Source organism: Pseudorca crassidens, chromosome 5, assembly GCF_039906515.1.
Source record: "Pseudorca crassidens isolate mPseCra1 chromosome 5, mPseCra1.hap1, whole genome shotgun sequence".
Classification (NCBI taxonomy): domain Eukaryota; kingdom Metazoa; phylum Chordata; class Mammalia; order Artiodactyla; family Delphinidae; genus Pseudorca; species Pseudorca crassidens.
The window spans coordinates 112636921-112649564 of NC_090300.1; the positions used below are offsets into that span (position 1 = coordinate 112636921).

The 12644-nt window shown below is 33.3% G+C and overlaps 1 pseudogene; it reads left to right on the forward strand.

The window, feature by feature from the left end:
* The first annotated feature begins 10760 nt into the window (after positions 1 to 10760).
* Positions 10761 to 11776, forward strand: LOC137224538 (oligosaccharyltransferase complex subunit OSTC-like; annotated as a pseudogene).
* Positions 11777 to 12644: the final 868 nt, after the last annotated feature.

Below are 12644 nucleotides of genomic sequence, written 5' to 3' on the forward strand. Positions count from 1 at the left end.
TATTTTAAAATATACAGATATAAAGAAGCATACATTTAGCTGAGATAATAACAATAACAGTAATAATAAATTATGTAGTTTCATATTCCTTGACTTTGCCCACAGAAAAATCTACCTTTTAGTCCTCCTTCTCTATCAAATCTCCAGTAGCATCTGGTTAGATATTTATCTTTTACCCCTTTAACCAATTATTATTTATAAAATGTCCAGAGCAACACAGTCTTATAAAAAGTTTAATGATTTATGGTATAGAGATGGTTACTATTCCCCATTTAATGCACAGTATTTTACTTCTTTTCCCAAACATGCCTACTACAAACTGTAGATAATTGATTCATATGCCTATCTCTGACACACGTGCATTTTTTAAAATATTTATTTATTTATTTAAATTTTATTTATTTTTGGCTGCGTTGGGCCTTTGTTGCTGCACACAGGTTTTCTCTAGTTGCGGCAAGTGGGGGCTACTCTTCATTGAGGTGCCCAGGCTTTTCATTGCAGTGGTTTCTTTTGTTGTGGAGCATGGGCTGTAGGTGTGCAGGCTTTAGTAGTTGCAGCATGTGGGCTCAGTAGTTGTGGCTCACGGGCTCTAGAGTGCAGGCTCAGTAGTTGTGGTGCACGGGTTTAATTGCTCTGCAGCATGTGGGATCTTCCCGGACCAGGGGTTGAACCTGTGTCCACTGCATTAGCAGGTGGATTCTTAACCACTGCATCACCAGGAAAGTTCCACACGTGCAATTTTAACAGTAATAAAATCATAATACATCTTTGAATTTTTAGAATTAATAATATAGTCAATTATTAAAAACACATTATATTCCAGGCACTATTCTAGCTATTGGAGATATAGTAGTGAACACACAGAAAAGGTTTCAAATAACATGGATCTTACTTTACATGGGAGTGAAGAAAAGAAACAACTAAACAAAGGTCTAAGAAAAATAATAATCAAGAGTAGCAGGGAAAATAAAGGAAATAAAATCAAATTATGTAATAAGACTCTTTAACTTTATTAGATACAATTAGGAAAGTCTAGTATTTTATTTAAATTTCTTTCCAAAATCTGGATAATTTAAATGATTGAACTATTGGCCTCTTTTAAGTTAAAAGGAATTAACCATGAAACTCTGGTCCAACAGTAGTCATTTAATGGTATTTGAAATATTTTCTATATTAATTGTTCTATATGTTTCATACTTGTATATGCTCTGAAAGCTTGTATTTTGTTAAGAAATAACAAATTTCTAAAATTGGGTTTTTGAATTTGTCACTTGTATCAGGCACCATCTAAAAATGACTCCTAATGATTCCTACCTCCTGCTATTCATGTTCTTATATAATCAGTTCCCCTTGAGTGTGAGCAAGACCTAAGGACTTGCTTCTAAATAGTAGAATAAGACAAAAGTTATTGGATGCCACTTTGGATATTAGGTTATAAAAAGAAAGAGTCTTCAGTCTTGTTCGCCTACTCTCCCTTTCTGGCTGTTCTTACTTGTTTATTCTAATGAAGCAAGCTTCCATGTTGTGAGCTGCCCCATGGAGAGTCCCACATGGTAAGAAACTGAGGAAGACCACTGATTGACAACCAGCAAGGAACTAAGGCCCACATTCCAATGTGGGAGGATCTGTATCCTAACAAGTGATTGAACATAGAAGTAAGCCATTGTCCGTTGAAACCTGAGATAATCTCAGCCCTAGCTGAAGCCTTCACTGCAGGCTGCTAAAGACCCTGAGCCAGAGAACACAGTGAAGTAACACCTGGATTCCTGGGGCACTGAAACTGTGATAATAAATGTTGTTTTGAGGTACTAAGTTTGGGTTAATTTATTACACAAGAATAAATATCACTGGAGAGTTGTATATAACATTCCTCTGCTGTTCTAATTTCTACTGGTTGCACATTTTTATTCCCTCTCTAGTTACTATTCTGTCTCTCTTCTTTTCCCTTGAGCAAATTTCAGAGGTGTCCTTAATCTTTACTCTTTCTCTCTTTTATATCATCTTCAAAGAACCAGATATCAGATTTATCAGTCTTTATGTGATTTATTTATAATATCACTTATTAATTTATTATATATTCTAAAATTTTAAGGTACGAGACAAATTTCTATTTCCTTGAAATTTTAAGATTTCCTGTGGCAAAGTTTAGAGATTATTTTTGCATTTATCCCGTGGATATGAAAACAAAAGTTACATCCTTTAATTCTTTAAAGAAAAGTTCTAAATATATATAACTAAACTGAGTTTCTGTAACTAAATTACTCTATAACCTCACAGTCTACTAAGTATTTCTTAATATTAAAGAGATAAATTATACTCCCTGCCATAATTTCATTCATAAAAAATTCTCCTTGCATTTTTAATAAATGTGTCTTTATGTAATTTGTTGCTGTAGCGTTTGATGACGTTTGTATGTTTACCATTTATCATTACCTAATTGACATTTTTTGTCCTATTTGTAGTATTAATCATACTTTTTTTCTTGTCTAGTATATATTTTTCCAGTTTTTGGTTCTGTATTAGTTAGATCAGGCTGCCATAATAAAATACCATCAACTGAGTGGCTTAAACAACAGAAATTTTTCCTCATAGTTCTGGAGGCTGGCAGATTTGGTTTCTGGTGAGAGCCTTCTCACTGGCTTACAGAGAAATCAACCTTTCAACAAGTCCTCATTGACTTTTCTTGGGGCTATCAAGCAGAGAGAAAGAGATCTCTCTCTCTTTTTCACTTCTTATAAAGCCACTAATCCCATCACGAAGACTCTACCTTTTTCACCTAACCTAACTTTGATTATCTTCTAAAGGCCCTATCTCCAAATACAATCACAGTTGGTTGGCAGAGGAGGGGGTTAGGCCTTCAACATGTGAATTTTGGGGGAATACAGATTTCAGTTCATAACAATTCCCAAACTTTTTTTTAATCACATTATTTTAAACTTACTTCTAATAAGCAGCATGAGTAAAGTTCTTAAATCAGTCTGTCTCTTTTTAAACAGAAGTTAATTAAGTCTTTAAAGAAAGAAAATATGATTTAATAATCGCATATTATATTTTTCAGAAAAGTTGATAGGGTCTGTAATAAAGACAGTAGAACAACAAGAGTGAAAAGAAAAGGCAAGTGGCAATAATCATGCACAAGTTATTTAGTACCATCTGGTCAGACAATACAATGAAATTAATCTTTCTAGTTCTTTATGTAACCATGCATTCTCTTCATCTGTTTACCCTTAGAGCAGGAAATATTTCCATTGAATATTCATACTTCGGGAAAATTTATAAAACTTTTCAAGTTCTGCTTTGATATCATCTTTTCTATGAAAGTTGTGTTTTAATTAATAAAAATATTTCAACTGTTTTTATTGTTAATATTAATTTTATTGAAGTAAAACTAAATGATATATTCTATTTCATTTCTACTTTAAAAATCATGGAGCTGTCATTATGACTTAATGAATTGTCAATATTTTCTCAAAAATATTTTTATGCAAAATTTTAAAATTAAAGATTCAATATAACATACGTAATGTAATATTTAATAATATATTAACATTTGCCATGTCTGCTTTATCAATTTATGTCTAGTTTTAAATATAAATATATATATATATATACAAAGATGAACAGTATAGCAATCACATATGTAAGTATTGCTGCTTATTTGAAATTTGTTTGAAAACAATTTGAAAAAATCTTAATACTTCACCACTAAGTATGCATCTATTTTTAAAGAGTATATTATCTTCCATTCATATTATCAAATCTAAAACAACTTAAGACTTATTTCTTAAAATTATTTCATATCATGAACATCTTAAACGTCCCCAAATGTACCACTGTGATATATCAATTATATGTCTTCAAACAGGTTCACTTATTACACTTGTTCCTACATTTTATTAACCTCACTTTTCTAAAAACTAACATTGAAGTAAAGAGACACAGCTGGTTTAATTGATTGAAAAATGGCACATGTTCTCTATTTGTATGATTATTCTCTCACAGTATTATTTAACATCTTTCTATATTCCCTATATTTCCTGTAGTCTGGAAGTCAGTGTGGTGTAATCTAAAGGACTGAGTGGATACAGGGTAAACATTTCTGGTTACAGAACTTCATAGATGATGCTAAGCACTTTGTGTTGAATCACATCAGAGGGGACTTGATACCAGGGCATCTCACTTTTAGTAAAGCTAAATTGAACACCATTAAAAAAAAATATTTATTTATATGCTCTAGACACAAGTTCCTTATTTGATATGCTATTTGCAAATACTTTTTTTCTTATTTTGTGCATTATCTTTTTACTTTCTTTAAATTTTTTTTTATTTTCTTTAATTTTTTTTTAAAATATTTCTTTATTTATGTTTGGCTGTGTTTGGTCTTTGTTGTTGTGCACGGGATTTCTCTAGTTGTGGCGAACAGGGGCTTCTCTTCATTGCAATGTGCCGGCTTCTCATTGTGGTGGCTTCTCTCACTGCGGTGGCTTCTCTCACTGCAGAGTATGGGCTCCAGGCATGGAGGCTCTAGTTGTGGCTCATGGGCTCCATAGCACAGGCCCAGCAATTGTGGCACATGAGCCCAGCCGCTCCGTGGCACGTAGGATCTTCCCGGACCAGGGCTTGAACCTGTGTCCCCTGCATTGGCAGGTGAATTCTTAACCACTGTGCCACCAGGGAAGCCCTCTTTTTACTTTCTTGATAGTATCTTTGCTTTTTAAATTTTAGTGAAATCCAATTATCTGTTTTTCCTGAAGTCATTTGTGCTTTGGGGTATGATATATAAGAAAATATTCCCTAACCCAAGGTCACAGAGATTTACTCCTATTTCTTTTCCTAGGAGTTTTATGTATTCACCTTTTAACATTAGAATGAGGATACACTTGGAATTAATTTTTATATATATTAGTGTGTGTTGGGTATCCAACTTTATTGTTTTGCACATATGTATCCAGATGTCCATGCATCATTTGTTGAAAAGACTGTTCTTTTCTTATTGAACTTGCCACCCTTGTCAAAAATCAGTTGACCATTTATCAAAGTTAATTTCTGGGCTTTCAATTTCATTCCATTTATCTACATGTCTGTCTTTAGGTGCCTCTCATACTGTGTTGATCACAGCTTTGTAGTAAAGTTTGAAATAGGAAATTGTGAATCCTTTAACATTGCTCTTCTTTATCTAGAATATTATGCCTATCCTGGGTTCTTTACAACTCCATATGAATTTTGGAATTAGCTTATTATTTTCTTCAAAAAAAAGCTGGGATTTTAATAGGCATTATGTTGGCTCTATAGATCAATTTGGAACATATTGCCATCTTAACAATATTGTCTTTTGCTATTTTAGATGGAATTGATTTCTTAAATCCTTCAGATTTTTCTTTGCTTGCTTATAGATTACAATTCATTTGAATCTTAAATCATGCAAATTTGATTAGCTAGTTTAATAACTAGAATAGTTTTTTTTTTTTTTTTTCGGTACTCGGGCCTCTCACTGTTGTGGCCTCTCCCGTTGCGGGGCAACAGGCTCCGGACGCGCAGGCTCAGCGGCCATAGCTCACGGGTGCAGCTGCTCTGCGGCATGTGGGATCTTCCTGGACCGGGGCACGAATCCGTGTCCCCTGCATCGGCAGGCGGACTCTCAACCACTGCGCCACCAGGGAAGCCCTAGAATAGTTTTTAATGAATTCCTGAGAATTTTCTATATAAAATATCACATTCTGTGAAAATTAAGATAGTTTTACTTCTTTTGTTCCAACCTGGATGCTTTTGTTTCTTTTTCTTGCCCAATAACACTGGTTAGAATATCCAGTACAATTTTAATTGTTTAACAGTAGTGGTAAGAGTCACTTAGATTTTTCCTGACCTTAGAAGAAAATATTCAGTTTTTGATCATTAAATATGATGATAGTTGTATGATTTTTTATAACTGTACTTTATCAGGTTGAAGAAATTTACTTCTATTCTGTTGAGAATTTTTTATCATGAAATAGAGTTGGATTTTGTAAAATGTGTTTTGACATCTATTGAGAAGATTATGTGTTTTTTGTCTTTGTTATATTAATATTTTGTATTACACTAATTGATTTTTGGAGGTTAAACTAACCTTGCAATCATGCAATTAATCCCACTCGTTATAATGTATAATCCTTTTTATGTGTTGGTGAATTTAGTTGGCTAGTATTTTGTTGAGGATTTTTGCATCTATTTTCATAAGAGATATTTGTCTGTACGTTTCATGTTATGTGGTATTTTTACCTGCTTTTGGTTTCTGGGTAAAATGGCTTCATAGAATGAATTAGAGACTGGATGTCAGCAAGATGATAGGCTAGGAGGTCCCAGCACTCACCTCCTCCAGAAAAACAATAAAAACAAACACCTACAAACTAATGAAAATAATTTGAATGGACTAAGATATTATCTCTTTGTTGAATGTCTCATTTTGTTAATGTGTCATTTTCTTGATTTCATTGAGTTGTCCATCAGTGTTCTCTCATTGCTTGCTGAGCTTCTTAAAATTAAAAAAGAAAAATTCTTTGTCAGGCAATTTGTAGATCTCCATTACTTTGGGGTCAGTTACTGGACAATAATTGTGTTCCTTTGATGGTATCATGGTTCCTTGATTGTGTTTCCTGAAGTCTTGCTTTGTTGTCTTGCATTCAAAGAAGAAGTCACCTCCTTCAGTCCTTACAGACAGGTTTCAAAAGAGACAGACCTTCACCAGTCAGCCTTACTATAGATTCTAGGAGTCTCTCAGAACTTTTCTATGGATGGACCCACTCCACTTCCTTCTTGGGGGAGAATCTTAGCACTGTATGCCTCCTCTGGATTCCACAAAACCAGGTTGGGTGCTGACAGTGTCCTGCTTATTTTCTTTAAGGAAGAGAACTGAGAAAGCTATACTTCATAAAATATTGGAAGTTTTCATTCTATATGTTCTGGATCAATTTAAGCATCATTGGGATTATCTGTTCTTTGAAGATGTGATAAAACTCCACTGATACTTTTTATGTGTTGAGTGTAGTAACTCTGGTACTGTGATTTGTTCAATTTTTTTCCTTTGGAAATTGGTTAGCTTAAGTCTTTCATCTTAATTGTGGTGAAACTTTTGTAAATTATATTTTCCTAGAAAACCATTCATTTTATATAGCTTTCTAAAATTATTTGGATGGAATTATTCAAAGTAGCCTCTCATGATATTTTTAAATACCCTCTATCTAAACTTAATTGGTCATTTCCTCTTTGTCATTTTTATTTAGTAGATTGTAATTATTCCCTTTTTTATGCTTTAATTTAAGTAATGGTTAATCTGTTTTGCTTAGTTTTTTTTTAAGATGAAGCTTTGCAATTTATTTGTCTATTTTTTCCTGTTTGTAACTCACTGATTTCTACCTTTATAATTATTTCTTTCTTTCTACTTTCTTAATTTTTATGCCTTAAAAATCCATACTCTTAGATACTTATTTATCTTTTCCTTTAGCTGATATACTTTACCCATTTCTTTAGTTGATATACTTAAGGCTATGAATTTTCCACTAACATGAATTGAGTTGTGTCAAGTATTTTCTCCCCTCCCTTTATTTTTGACCTTTAGAAATACTTTTTAGGGTGTGTCTTTTATTTACATGATAAATTGTGTTTGCTTTGTTAAACAATCTGCAATTTTTTTTTTCCTTTAGATGAGTTACTCTATGTTAACTCAAAATGTGTCCTAGTAAATATTCAATTTTCCTTAATGTTTAAAATTCCTTCTGTTTTTAAACATATGTTTCAGTTTTGCTTTTCTTTAGATACTTAGTGAGGTTCTGGTAAGAACTTCATATAATTCCCTTAGTCTCCCTTTTTTCCCCTTTTTTTCTCACATTTGGTTTGTAGTTATAAATGATATCTCTTTACTTTAATCTATTGTGTATATGATAATCAATACCTATTTGACTCTTCTTATTCTTTTTCCTATTTTTCTCCCATGTTTTCTAAGTTGTGATATTTCTATTCAGAGAGACCCCGCAACATTTACATGTTATCCTTCCACATTTTCTCCACCTTTGTTTGTCTCAGGTAGTCATTAAATATAGTCAGTGATCATCAGCAATCTTTTGTCAAAATATTTTCCTTAATCTCTCAGGTGTATAGAGTCATTTGTTAAAAATAACAGGTAAAAATTATTGATAATTACTTTTTTGCTTGTTTTTCCTAGAATAACAGAAGCAGCCAAACCTGTGGTAGATGAGGTAGATGTCTTACTAGGTTTCCTAGATTTAAAGCTCACTTAAAAGTACTTAAAAGTAAAGTGAAGTTTTAAAAATAAGGTGTGCCCTTTATGTATTCTTTCTTTTCTTTATAGTTCAGAAGTGAACTATACTTTGCTGGTGTCTTTTTTCTCTTAAATCACCAAGGCTTCGTTGGAAACCTGTCATTGATACTTTCATCTAATCCTGAAACAGTTCTTCCATAAGACTATTACTTTTTGTTTTTTTACACTTCCCACGTCCCGTCCTTTCAATTCTGTTGTAGCTAGTGCTCCGACCCAGGAGGCCCTGGAATTATTCTGAGTATTTCTTCTCTCAAAATAGAATCCTCTCCATCCAGAAGTGACTTTAGTTGATGGCATTTATGTTCTTCAGTATAACCACATTCTCCTTTCTTTGACACTATGCTTGCCTCTCTGTTTTGTTGTGAAATTCTTATGTGGAACCAAACTTGTTAGTCTTTGCTGTTTATTTCCTAATGTATATATAAAATGAAAGCACATGGTTTCCATTATCTGTTACTCATGTTGTAGATTTGGGATGTTAGTAAATTTACTGGTATTCCTTTTTGGAAATACTTTAATTTGGAGGGTACATGGAGTTATTTGAATTGTAATAGTTATCTTTTCCTAACAGAGACCCTGCCATACAGAATATATTTAAATTTGGAAGGTAAAAGAGGAAAATTTGAGATTGCTAAGAGTTATAATCAATCAAGAAAGCAACAATTTAAAAGTCGAATTTTACACACCTAATAAGAGAAATGAATAAAAAAAAAACAAAGTAGTTATGATCACTAGACTTTGATAAATCCCCCCAAATTTTAAATGTCATCTTCTCATTATACATTAGTTTAGGTAGATAAGATTGAGGGAGGATTTAGAGAAACAAATAAAACAATAATGTTTGGAAATCTAGGGTTTCAACACATAGTAAAACATTCATAATATCATTTATCTCATTTAAACTTTGTGCCTTTGATATCTATCTTGTCTAGTTATATTGTCACACGTTTCTTTTAAAACATATTTGTCAATTTTGTTTATCTTCTCAAAGAACCAGCTTTTAGTTTATTGATCTTTGCTATCATTTACTTCATTTCTTTTTCATTTATTTCTGATCTGATCTTTATGATTTCTTTCCTTCTGTTAATTTTGAGGTTTTTTTGTTTTTCTTTCTCTAATCACATTAGGTGTAAGTTTAGGTTGTTTATATGAGATTTTTCTTGTTTCTTGAGGTAGGATTGTATTGCTATAAACTTCCCTCTTAGAACTGCTTTTGCTGCATCCCATAGGTTTTGGGTCATCGTGTATTCATTGTCATTTTTTGCTAGGTAGTTTTTGACTTCCTGTTTAATTTCTTCATTGATCCCTTGTTTATTTAGTAGTATACTGTTTAGCTTTCATGTGTTTGTATTTTTTACAGTTTTTTTTCCTGTAATATATATCTAGTCTCATAGCATTGTGTTTGGAAGAGATACTTGATACGATTTCAACTTAAATTTACCAAGGCTTGATTTGTGACCCAAGATATGATCTATCTTAGAGAATGTTCCATGAGCACTTGAGAAGAAAGTGTATTCTGTTGCTTTTGGATGGAATGTCATAAGTATCAATTAAGTCCATCTTGTTTAATGTATCATTTAAAGCTTTGGTTTCCTTATTTATTTTTATTTTGGATGATTTGTCTATTGGTGAAAGTGGGGTGTTAAAGTCCCCTACTATGATTATGTTACTGTCAAGTTCCCCTTTTATGGCTGTTAGCATTTGCCTTATGTATCGAGGTGCTCCTATGCTGGGTGCATAAATATTTACAATTATTATATCATCTTCTTGGATTGATCCCTTGATCATTATGTAGTGTCCTTCTTTGTCTCTTATAATAGTCTTTATTTTAAAGGCTATTTTGTCTTATATGAGAATTGCTACTCCAGCTTTCTTTTGATTTCCATTTGCATGGACTATCATTTTCCATCCCCTCATTTTCAGTCTGTATGTGTCCCTAGGTCTGAAGTGGGTCTCTTGTAGACAACATATATATGGGTCTTGGTTTTGTATCCATTCAACCAGTCAATGTCTTTTGGTTGGAGCATTTAATCCATTTACATTTAACTTAATTATTGATATGTATGTTCCTATTACCATTTTCTTAATTGTTTTGGATTTGTTATTGTAGGTATTTTCCTTCCCTTTTGTCTCCTGCTTTATCAAGAAATAAAGGGAGAAGACTCAAATTAATAGAATTAGAAATGAAAAAGAAAAGGTAACAACTGACTGCAGAAATACAAAGGATCATGAGAGATTACTACAAGCAACTGTATGCTAATAAAGAGGACAACCTGGAAGAAATGTAAACATTCTTAGAAAATCACAACCTCCAGAGGCTGAACCAGGAAGAAATAGAAAATATAAACAGACCAATCACAAGCACTGAACTTGAAACTGTGATTAAAAATCTTCCAACAGAGGGGGCATGTGGGACTGGCAGCCGACCGCTGCCCCTGCCGCCACCAACATGGAGAGTTTGTACTGCGTCCCATTCTTAGTGCTCAAATGACCCAACCTGAAGCTGAAGAAGCCACCCTGGGTGCACATGCCATCAGCCATTATGGTGTACGCTCTGGTGTTTGTGTCTTACTTCCTCATCACTGGAGGAATCATTTATGATGTTATCATTGAACCTCCAAGTGTCGGCTCCATGACTGATGAACATGGGCATCAGAGACCAGTAGCTTTCTTGTCCTACAGAGTAAATGGACAGTATATTATGAAAGGATGCACATCCAGCTTCCTGTTTACAATGGGAGGTTTAGGTTTCATAATCCTGGACCAATCCAATGCACCAAACATTCCAAAGCTCAGTATATTTCTCTTTTATTCATTGGATTCGTCTGTGTCCTATTGAGATTTTTCATGGCTAGAGTTTTCATGAGAATGAAACTGCTGGGCTATCTGATGGGTTAGAGTGCCTTTTGAGAAGAAATTGGTGGATACTGAATTTGCTCCCGTTAATGAAGTTTTAAAGGCTGTACCAGTCCTCTGATATGAAATATGGAAAAGGATGAAAAACAGCAGAAAAGAAGCATCTAGTGAAAACATAGGAAATGTGTTATAGCTTGGACTAGAATGTCTTCTTGGTATCAGAGACAAGCTTATCAACATTTTTTCCTGATGGCCTATACTGACATACCAACGATGTTAAGTGTCATTTTCTTCTTCTTTTTTTATTTCTTAAAGAAAATATACTTCATTTCTACAACTATAATATTGAATAAAGTGATTATTTTTTACAAACCCCTTAACATTTTTTGAAGATGACACTTCTGACCTTCAGAAATTAATGTAAAATCAGGAAGTGAGATCCCATAAGCTGAGAACTCTGGACAGCTGATCAGCTTTACCTGTGGTGCTTTGCCTTTAAACAGAGTGTGTGACAGTGCATCATTTCAGATATGTATGTAAGACTGTTACCTGAACAATAAGATGTATGAAAGGAACGGAAATAAATAATTTTTCTAATTAAAAAAAAAATCTTCCAACAAACAAAAGCCCAGGTCCAGATGGCTTCACAGGTGAATTCTATCAAACATTTAGAGAAGAGCTAACAGCTATTCTTCTCAAACATTTCCAAAATATAGCAGGGGGAGGAACTCTCCCAAGCTCAACCTATGAGGCCACCATCACCCTGATACCAAAACCAGACAAAGATGTCACAAAGAAAGAAAACTACAGGTCAATATCACTGATGAACATAGATGCAAAAATCCTCAACAAAATACTAGCAAACAGAATCCAACAACACATTAAAAGGATCACACACCATGACCAAGTGGGGTTTATCCCAGAAATGCAAGGATTATTCAATATGCACAAATCAATCAATGTGATAAACCATATTAAAAAACTGAAGGAAAAAAAATATGATCATCTCAATAGATGCAGAAAAATACTTTGACATAATTCAACACCGATTTATGATAAAAAACTCTCCAGAAAGAAGGCATAGAGGAAACTTACCTCAACATAATAAAAGCTATATATGACAACCCACAGCCAACATTGTTCTCAAGCTTGAAAAATTGAAAACATTTCCACTAAGATTAGGAACAAGACGAGGTTGCCCACTCTCACCACTATTATTCAACATAGTTTTGGAAGTTTTAGCCACAGAAATTAGAGAAGAAAAAGAAATAAAAGGAATGCAAAACCAAAAAGAAGAAGTAAAACTGTCACTGTTTGCAGATGACATGATACTATACATAGAGAATCCTAAACATGCTACCAGAAATCTACTAGAGCTAAGTAATGGATTTGGTAAAGTAGCAGGATACAAAATTAATGCACAGAAATCTCTTGCATTCTTATATACTAGTGATGAGAAATCTGAAAGACAAATTAA